Below are 10740 nucleotides of genomic sequence, written 5' to 3'. Positions count from 1 at the left end.
TGCATTGCCTTGGGGCTACCCATTAGATTCAGTTGGTTGAGTGTGTGGTTTAAAGTATCCCTGATTTGAGTCCCAGCCAAAGACTGTTTCATAAGAGAAGAATACATTCTCCTGTGGTGGCTGAGACAGATTTTGTTGAAAGTTTACCCAAACAACATTTTGCTTTTCACCACCAAGCTGTCATGGTTTGTGTTTTTGGTTTGGTTTCATTCTGTAGTTATATCCTCTTATGTCTTGCTGTCACTTTGTATTTCCTGCTCACCTGTGTTCCCGGTGGTCTTCTCCCCTCCTGTGTTCCTGTGCCCCCCCCCCCTTTTGGAGATTTCACATTGTACATCAGCTCATTAAATGTCTCTCAAGAAGCATGAAAACACAAATAGGACCAGAGTGTAAGATCTAGTTGTGAGGTGGACTGGTAGAAGTCCGTTGTGGTTCCCACTGTAGATTAAAAAAAAAAGGCTGGTTCTTGGGTAACAATACCTAGATTCTTAGTTTCAGGGGATTATACGCTAAAAAAAAAACAATTATACTTTAATTACTATTCATAAATATGAATAGTATATTACATTCTGCCCATGCATCCCCATACATCCTTCACACTGGACCTTTAAATGGCCTGTCTCAGATTTACAGAGGGATGAAAAAACTGCTATTGACTTCTACTGATGGCTAAGTGTATTGAATTACCGGGGCCATAAATAATTGTGTGTGTAAATCTCACGACACGCAGCACTACTAGCAGACCAAAAGATAAACCACCCTAAAAAGACAACTGTACGAGTCAGCTCGCCCACACATGTACCGACATAATGTACCCGAAAGGCACGTGCATGAGCATTGTGTTTTCCCAGACAGAAGGCACTGTCATCTGGTCTATTTTTGAATGAGCACTGGGACGCATCAACAGCAATCATAGATGACTTCACTGAATCAGTATTTGGAGCTTCTACGAGCGAGACAACTGCCATGGATGTTGCAACTGTACTCTGGGGCGCCAAAAACCCCCCAACAGGTGTGGAGCTGTGCAGCGAATCCAAGAAACCGCCAGTGGATCACACTGGGCCAGTGTGAGTGTGTAAAATCCTCCCTCCGCCTGGGACTCATACTGTAGACCATTACTGTGAGTCAAGATACTGGATACGACTGCACGGCAAACTTAATAAGGTTAAAGTTGGGCTACAAGCTTTTCTCCTTCTGAAAAGAAACAAAATCGAGTTTAAGTGTCAGGCTTTTGAGTCCCGACAGTGGGACGTGCATCGCGTTCCAAGAGACTGAACCCTGAAAGCATCTTTGTGTGTTCATAGGTGCAGATTTCATCCTGGTACTGCAGGCGACACATCTACCCCTCAATATTTAGAACACGTGCGTTTCTATCCCCCAAATAAAAAAAAACAACAACAAAAGCAGCAGAGAACTTTTATTTTGACAAATGCCTCCACAGAAGTAGGTGGTGGCAGTTTGCGACCTCAAAAGCAACGTTTGGAATCTGCCATCACATGAAAAGAAGAAGGACCATCTACGCGTGGTTGATAACCACAGAGGAGGCAGAAGGGGAAAGGGAGGAGCAATAATCTTCACATTCTCGTTCGGAACAAACCTTTCGAGCTAATGGCTCACAGCGTTGGGCAATTTCGCTCTGTTCATTTAGAGTATTGATTTACATTCCAAAGCTGAAGAAAAAAGGGAAAGTTTTTTCAATATGGGACAGGCTTTAACTAGGTTTCAGCCTCTGATAGATTTTTAACAACGTTTTAATCAGCTATGACATAGCTGTGTTGTTTTCTTGTTTCCAGCCTGCTTCAGTCGCTGAGAGGTAGTTAAAATCCAGGGGTTTATAAATTCATGAAAATGAAATGAGTAATGTCGCGCTACAGGTGTGTTTACTCATCGGTGATAACATCAAATGAGGAAAGTTTATCCACAGGAGAATATTTATTTGAAAGCATTACAGAACGCCTGAGAGCCTCACCGCATTATTATTCCATTAAATTGTGAACTGTCACTTTTTTTTGTTTTCCTTGAAATAAATGAAGGCATTTCCAACATAATTTGATAAAGGAAAAGTGCATTAAATGAAGGGTTTGTGTGTTTCTTGTGTATTGCGACCGAAGAACCACAGGAGGACAGACACAATTTGTCTCCACCGCCAAGCAAAGCACAGGGATTCCCTGGACGGTGCTCTTGGAGTAAGAGCACTTCTACAATGGGAACAAAGTGTACAAAATCGTGACTGGCACTTAAATGTCCATCTGGGACAATGCACAAGGTGATGGATTTTCTTCTTAATTTTGCAGCAGTTTCCCCGGCACGGCCCGCTAGGAGACTGTTGGGCAGAAATGAACTGCTGGTCCTCTTCTGAGCCGTGTGTGTGTACAGTTCCACACTTTCTTTATAAATACAAAATGTATCAAAGCTGAAGAAGGATATATTGGAGGTCTTAAAAGAAGATTTAGAGATTCTGTTCAAGACATAACCTCAAGATCAACCAATAAAGCCACCTTAAGGCTCTTATCACAGGTGATATTGTACTGGAGTGATGCAGTGTCGCAAACAAATTGTCACTTGACATACAGTACATCGAGTACTTGATTAACCTGGCTTGGTCCCCAGTCCCAAATGTCACATTTCACCGTACCATGATGCTGATCAGTGTGGGACACACTCAGGGGGATCAGCAGGTGTCAAGGACAGAAATCAAGATCAGCACCGGTGACCTCTTTAGTAGACTGGTGTAAATTAGAGCGCAGACCGGAGTCCACGAGGAGCCTTGACATTCTCCAGCAGTTAGCATGATCTTTAAAGTTCAACATGTGTAGCCCTGAAGGACACGGGCAAGATGAAATGACACCACATCACCCCCGGACGTTGATAGTGATTGAATAGATCAACTGTGTGCATTGGATTGCTGCACGTCCAAATTGATGAATTGGTTAATGCAAATATCCAAGGTTATCATGCACACATGCTGCACACAGACACACATGCACTGTCCAGGTAGCTGAGGGAATGAGGGACGGGACGTTGGTGCAATGCCATCTCCCATAGTTAAAGGGCAACTCCACCAATTTTACACATTATAGTGTGTTTGCAGGTCTTGATGAGTAGTATGTAGATGTGAAAAAAGTAGTAAAAAAAAAAAAGGCCCTTTGTGGCCCCAGAAGAAGCTACATGTAATCTGATGAATGGCCTCCTGTGATTTGCATGAGTGGCTAAGTTGCATTGTCGGTAATGTAGGCAGCAGTTTTTGAGATGGCATGTAATAAATATAGAAGAAAATTCTGGTTCTGCTGTGTCGATTTTGATCATTAGTTTTTAAACTGTCCAGAATGAGTCCAGCAGTGCTGTAGGAGTGCAATGCTAGAACAGTGGAGTGATATGCACCTAAAGGACATTACCCACAATTCAACCTGATTGACTGATTGATTGCAACGCTAAGTCACAACACTGGAGGCAGATGACACGCAGCTTCGACTGTAGCCACAGAAAGCATTAAACTACCTTTTTCACATAATGTTTACAGGTCTTGGACTTTTCCAAAAACACTTCAATATGTAAAATTGGTGCAGTTACCCTTTAAAGATCCCATCCACTCATGCATTAAGGTATAGAGGCAAATTCACTGATGTGTGTCTGAGAAGTACCACGTTAAAGTCCTTTAAAATGGCACCTATTGGATCAGCATGGCTTCTGAACAATTGGTGACATTTTCAAATCGCATTTTTGATGAGAGCACACCAATAAAAGTGAGAACAGCCTTCTGGTGTTAAACTCCTCACATATATCGATCTACACAGTAAAGATTAAACATTGATTTTAATTTTTTTTGTTTTTTTTACAGAAGGGGGACATTTAAGCCCAGAAACGCTGTTGTTGGCGGTAAACAATGGCCAGAATGACGTGACAGGATAGGGCGACTTCACCTGTGTCAGTTCGACCTCGACACACTGGAGATGTATTTCTATAGTTAGCCCCATTTGTAAACGTTTGTCACCCATTGGAGTGTTCACAGCATGACACACAATGCAGAGAGAAAGTAAATTATGTATGGCTCAAGCTTGAGCAAAACATTAGAAAAATGAAAACAGGTAGGAAAAACAGCCCCACACCAACTTATGTCATGTAAAAACAAACCTAAAATGGACCAAAAACAAGGTATTCAATGTTGTTTTTCAGCTGTTCAACAAAGGATATTCCCCTAAAGGCTACGTAATTGGATTTAGTTGTTAACACATTAGCAGTCAAATACACTATCAATATTCCAGGGGCCTATAACACCTCCTTAGCGCAATATGTGGCTAGAATCTCAACAGTCGTTCATTCCCTGTTTATGTTACATTAATAAATTTTTCTCACTTACAACAAAGTACAGGCTCTGAAAACTCTTTTTGGATTTTCTCAATTACTCTAATCAATTCTGCTGGTTTTGAAATAAAGACAATTTGTGAAAAATGTACAAACACAGTCCGAGTTACACACTAATTTAAATAGACCTCCCTCCTCCTCCTCCTCCTCCTCCTCCTTCTTCTTCTGTGTTCATTTGTGAGCGGAGGAAAGCATTTCCCCCATCACAATATCCCTCCCAGGAGTGGGCAAGTTTTGGTTTCCTGTCCAAATGATTAATCTTTCACATTATTTCGCAGAGGGACTCATAACACCGTAACACTACCTGTGGACCCAATTACACAACTGACAACAGTATCAATGCAACTCTCTGACTTATGGCGGCATAAACAAGGCCTTTGTGCTACATCAGCATAAGTGATGTACAGGAATGCTCTGCATAGATTAGCGGGCCGGAGTGGAGGCAGACATATATATTTCGATAATGCTGGTCTGTTCGAATGAAAAACAGGGAGATAGCTGAGAACACTGACAGCGACAGCAGCGCCTGCGATATAAGAATCCCTCACTAACTGGTTTGTTTCAGATGTGTGCCGCAATAAAGTACGAACTCTCTTCAATATCAGGCGCAGGGTGTTGTGAGCTGGACGAAAACAGAACATAAAAACGGCACTTTCAGCCTCAACAAGTCAGAGGCAGAGTGAAATACTAAATGGTCCACCCCTAGCTCAGCTAATATGCCAGCTACACCGCGAGTGACTTCATTGCTATTCATACCACGGCCTCTCCTCCCTGTCTTTCACTTCAATGTACAACTCACAGTGATCACTGGAACACGTCGGAGGTGCCACACCTGCCCTGATTACATAAACGCTTTCTCTCACAGGACAACTCTTGACACTAGTTAGCGGGCCAAATTGCCAGGCTGGGTGTTTTTTCACAGCAATTAGAGCGAGTGCATTATATTCACATTATCATGCTGCCACAAGCACTTTGGGTTAAAGTGCAGCAGTGAGCATCTCGTCTCTCCTGCAAGGCGGCGTTATTCACACTGGTGAATGCTGATGAGTGTGGCACGAACTCCTGGAATTTGGAGGTTACACCAGAGACGTGCCGCAAAGGCTGTGGCACTCTGTATTTGCTAAACAATGATGCAGAGGTGAAGAGACAAAGCAGAGGGAAGCACCTGTTCGAGCCTGCTCACTCTCAGTTTCACCAAGTGATCTGATCGCAGGTGGACAGCCTCAAGGCCGTCAGTTCGTACCCGGCATGTGGACCTGGACATGCGTCTCGACTGACCTCATGTGCCTATGGATCTCACTTCCCTGCTCTGTATGAAAATGTACACCTGCGTCACTGGAACAAATGGATACAATGTTTTTATTACACAAAGAAGGAAATATGTTATATATAATGTTTGCCGAATTAACAAGTAGGCCCCAATATTTAAGACTGTGTCTAGTTTATACAGCTCTTCTAATGCAAAAAGTCTCCACATTGAGCGTTTTGTTAAAGAAGTCTGGTGACTTTTTTCACAGATGACAAAGAATTAGCCTGTGTTAGTTACTGTTTCCTGTACTGTAATGGTGAAATCAGTTGAAAGACTGTGTTCAAACAGCTGCTGGGAGGTACAACGGACTTTAGATACCGAAGCGGACACTTTTTGCAGGGAAAGAAATATCTTAATGTGTTGTAGTTAATGCAGAATTTACACAAAGGCCCTAATGATTTAGAATTTGCCGGCTAAGAAAGCACCAATAAAACGTCATTTACACTGCAGCGAACCACATGGAAATCAGACAGCGTTTAATCCCTGATGGTTGTTGTGGCTTCTTGTTGTTTCGTGGAGGACGTACAAACTCCTAAAAGAATGCGGTCACTTGCGTCCCAGACCACCTCCGACTGTGGTCTGAGTGGTCGGATCTCCAATGCGTAGGCAATGGGGGAGTCACACCTGTACTTAAAGCTGTCCACTTGGGATCGGATCACTCAGAACGCATACCAAATGAGAACATGAACCTTTGTGCTCCTCCCTGTCCGCCTGTGGCAGCGTGCGTGTTCCACTGTGCCGGACAATATGACTGCCGGTGCAACTGACCAGGAGTTGCAGCTGACATCCCGATAAAAAAATCAAAACAACGCCCATTCAATTAGCGATCCGTGGCCCTGGATGTATTATGCAAACATAACCAGCTGGACGGAGTAGTGATCAATCATGTTTGTTTGTCTCCTGCTAACAGCAGCACAGCGGCGGCTGGGAGTGCCATGGACGACACACACACCAAGAAAACAGGGTGTATTTTTTATTTTTTTTAAAGGCAGTTTTTAAGGCATTGTTGCCTCGCTTTGATTGATGGCAGTAAGGGAGCTACGATAAACACACGGAGATAGAGAGGGAGATGGCGTTATGTGAAAGTCCTTGGTTGGATTTGAACCAGAATTTAGTGACGCACGTCTACACGGTAGGGATTCGGACCAACGAGCCCCTGGGACGCTCCGTGTAACGATCTGTATCCTGCACAACAGAATACCAAAGCATGTTCATGTTCATTGTCTTGTGTGTATTTTCGACATGTTAAGTGCCGTTGGCAGCGTCGGAGGTGAACAGGTGTGTTTGTGGGATGAATGAAGACAGGACATAGATTAATGACCCTTGTCTGCGGCAGACCATCACGCTGAAGGCCACTGCTGCCCACTGTGGGTGGGTGATGTGGTTGTGTGGACCTTGACATGGCCAGCAGCTAAAAATAGCGAAAGAGAATAAACAGGCTGCTGCCATGGCGTGTCTCCTCCCTCTTATTGACAAAAACACACGCGTGAACGCACAGACCCAGCCGCACACACACTCACACATTCGCACAAACGGCACTGTACTCACAGAGCCTTCAGACTCACAATCGGTGGCCTCACATCGAGGCAGTTATGGGCCTCCCCTCAACTTTGAATTTCACATAATAATAGATGACGCTGCCAGAAAAGGACGTTTTATTCCAGGCTTGCACTGGCAGCAGGCAGCAGAGGAGAAATACAGTGGGAGAGAACAAATGCATTTTTAAAGGGGCACTATGTAGTTTTAGGAAGGAAGAGAAAGATCTTCATTGACTTTTTAATACATTAAATAAAAAAACTGACCTTAAAGGACAACTCAATTTCACACTGTTGTCTTTGTTTATATTTGGCGGACCCTGCCACCTTCTTGCTTCAAACAGTGTTCTGGGGATCTGACTTTCCTCTGAGGACAGCTAGTTTATTCAGTTATGTAAAAAAAAAAAAAGTAACACGTCAGAGTTTTGTTGTATTAGTATCATTAAAATACTGAGTTTGAATTTATTTCCCGGAAAGCTACACATTGCCCCTTTAACCTTGTCCGCCTGTGTCGCTTATTTTTCTTTACAAGTATTCAAATCTCTTCTATTAATAGAAAGAGGTCCCACATTGATTGAGTGCTTATTATTGTAATCTAACTGAATGTGACTTCTGCTCTCCCTCCCTCCTGCAGAAGCTCACAGTAAATTACAGCCATCCACATTTTCTTCCTCTCCCTCTGTCTCTACCCACCACACACAGAGCCGTTTCACGCGCACGGCAACATGGCTTGTTTGTTTAAATGCGCAGTTTTCTTCACGCATGTATTCATTGCTTTACCAGCCCAGCGCAGCAGCATATTCTTTATCTATGTGCTTCTTACGGGGACACTGTAAATGATATGTGCATTGCTCTCTCTAATGAAGGCGTTATGAACAGATGATGGTGTGTGCGTCTCTTTCTCTCTCATGTGCTGACAGCGTCAGAAGCACGAGCTGTGGACCGCAAGTGTGTCCACGGTGTTGTTTGGATGATGGAGTGGACACATTTTATGACAAATTGGAAAGGGAAAATACAGCAGGCAGTGACGGCTCAGGGATGAGGCAGCCGGTGTAGTCAGTCAACTCTTTTTTTTCCGGTCCTGAGATTGATGAGAACACGCTCGCAGAGAGGGGAGCTGGAGTTGACTGTTAAGTTGGGTCAGCTGTTCACCTTTGAGTTCTTCTTTTATAAGTTACTTTCTCCACTCATAGAATTTGCTGGCGAAAGCCTCCGCGTGGCATTCGGTCTCCATTGTCACTGTCAGGGCGTATATTATATTCTGATAAATAAGGACAGCAAAGGTTAATTGACCAAACAGTTGATTTAGTCACTGACAGCCATGCTAGCTGGCAAGTCTATCTGGCTCCATGGCCCAAAGTCTTTCTCCAGCTCCATGATGCTACAATTTGGGTTGCTATGGCAACAACCCACACAAGCTCACATGCCCACATAGTACACAGAAATTAAAAAAAAAAAAAGTATAATCTTATCCCTATGAACACCCTTTAAGAAGAAAATACAAAACATTTTGCAGTCTTTTTTTAACCTGCAGTGCATCAACAGATTTCTATATTGAAAGTTAGTAATTACAGATATCAAGCTGCTGCTAACTGGAGATATTCCGCCCACATGGTGGGACGCAGGCTGGCTTCAACTCCCTGGAGTACCCGTGCATGCAGGTGGTGTTAGAACAGAGCTGGAAGGCTCTGCTGCACAAAGTATGATATTTCTCCTCATAACACACTTGCCTGCTGCTTTAGAAGCCGCGGAGCCTGACCAAAGCTGCTCTTATTTTGTATGACTGCTGCTAACTCACACATCATGACTCATAGGATAGCTGATTGGCTGCCAGTTTGGTGATAATTAATGAAAGGGGACACAGTCAATTGCCCTTAATCATTTCTCTGTACCCTAAGTAATTAACGACTGTGTCATCAGCGGTTTTGTCTTCGAGAGAATAATTTACGTCTGTCAATTAGGGGTCAGGGTTATGCTTCAACACTCCAGTCCTGAACACTGACAAATTGATGCCATCATGGATGAAATTGTGTTGTTGGAAAAAAGGTTCAACCACTGACTGTATAGCCTGAAACACACCTGGCCAACCGTTGGCCGTCTGAAGCGTTTGAGAAGACTCGGATGAGTTTAGGAACAAATCTGTTCAGCTGTGTTGGAAGCTTTTGGAACGGATAGGGGACAGCGTCTGCTTCGATTCAACTTGTGAAGTCTGAGAAGGTTGGCTGTCGGCCGTCTGAGCCATTGGATTCTCTGATTGGTTGTGTCTGTATGACCATTCTGATTGGCGGTGTGCTAGCGAATCAGCGCAGTGTGTGGGAGGGGCGGAATACTGTGTGCGCTTTGTTTTTCTATGCACTCCGTTCCATCATTTCCTGTTTTTTATGTTTTGGAGTGCTGGCACGAGAATAGTGCCACCTGCTGTTAAGGAGGCTTATTGCAACTATCGCAAGTGCAGGACGTACACACTACTGTGGAGTTGGCACAAACAGGAGTTGTCCAATTTACAGTAAGGTCTTACTTAAATGAATAAATCTCTGTCTGTCTGTCTGTTTGTGATTCGCTTATCTCAGAACCATTCATCCGATCACCTTCACACTAGCCAGGTTTGTTGCTCAGGATCCAAAAAAGTGCATTGTCAAATTTGGTGCACTATGGAAAATATCAAGGAAGTCTGAATAAACAGCTAACAGTACTTCAGCGCTCTAAAAGCAGAAGATTAAACGAGTCTGGATGAGTGCGGACTAGCGGTCAACACAAGATTTTTTATTCTCAAGTGAGAACTTGTGGTGAGATTTTTACATTTCTGTCAACAGTTGTATTCTAACCTCACAGAATGTGTAGGACTGCTCCAGGATTCCTCTCTCATTGGTTATTGTGGGATGGCTCAGTAAGTAATGATATAATCACACAGTTTCCTAATAACAAATATCAAAAATGTTTGATATTTTTGATTTAAGCTCCACCCTTTCATCCAAATATGGTCACTTCTGGCCCCCAAAACACTAAGATGGTGAAAGTTATTGTGCCGAAATGAAGGCCTCAGATCCGTAGACCAGATACCAGTGGGTGAAGCCATGGTGGGTTTACACTTCAGCTTGATTTTTGCACCCTCACACACCCCTCGTAACCATCCTGTCACATTCAAATCAAATTTGCATGGTAAAGAAATGGAGGGAGCCTATGTTGCTCGACCGCCAGAGTGCTCAAGTCACACAAATAATTAATCAGGTCCATATGTGATGGCCATAAAGATGATGCGAGATTACTGCACATAATTTGTGCATATGCAGACCCCCCCGTGTGACATCCGAACGGTGCCAAAGCCTTTAACCTTCAGACAAGAATGCCCACACACTTAAGACGTAGTATACGTGCACACAAAGGCTCCGTTTAGTCAATGCAGCAGTATTGATCACTTGTCAGTGGAAGGAAGGAACACGGCAAGGAAATCAATTACATATATGCAGTGTATAATCAAATTTCTGGGAAAAACGCTTGGCTCAGGAGAAATGTTGAACCGACACATGGCTCTAT

The sequence above is a fragment of the Sparus aurata genome, chromosome 19 (assembly GCF_900880675.1).
Source record: "Sparus aurata chromosome 19, fSpaAur1.1, whole genome shotgun sequence".
Lineage (NCBI taxonomy): Eukaryota > Metazoa > Chordata > Actinopteri > Spariformes > Sparidae > Sparus > Sparus aurata.
Note: the sequence above shows the minus strand (reverse complement) of the source record.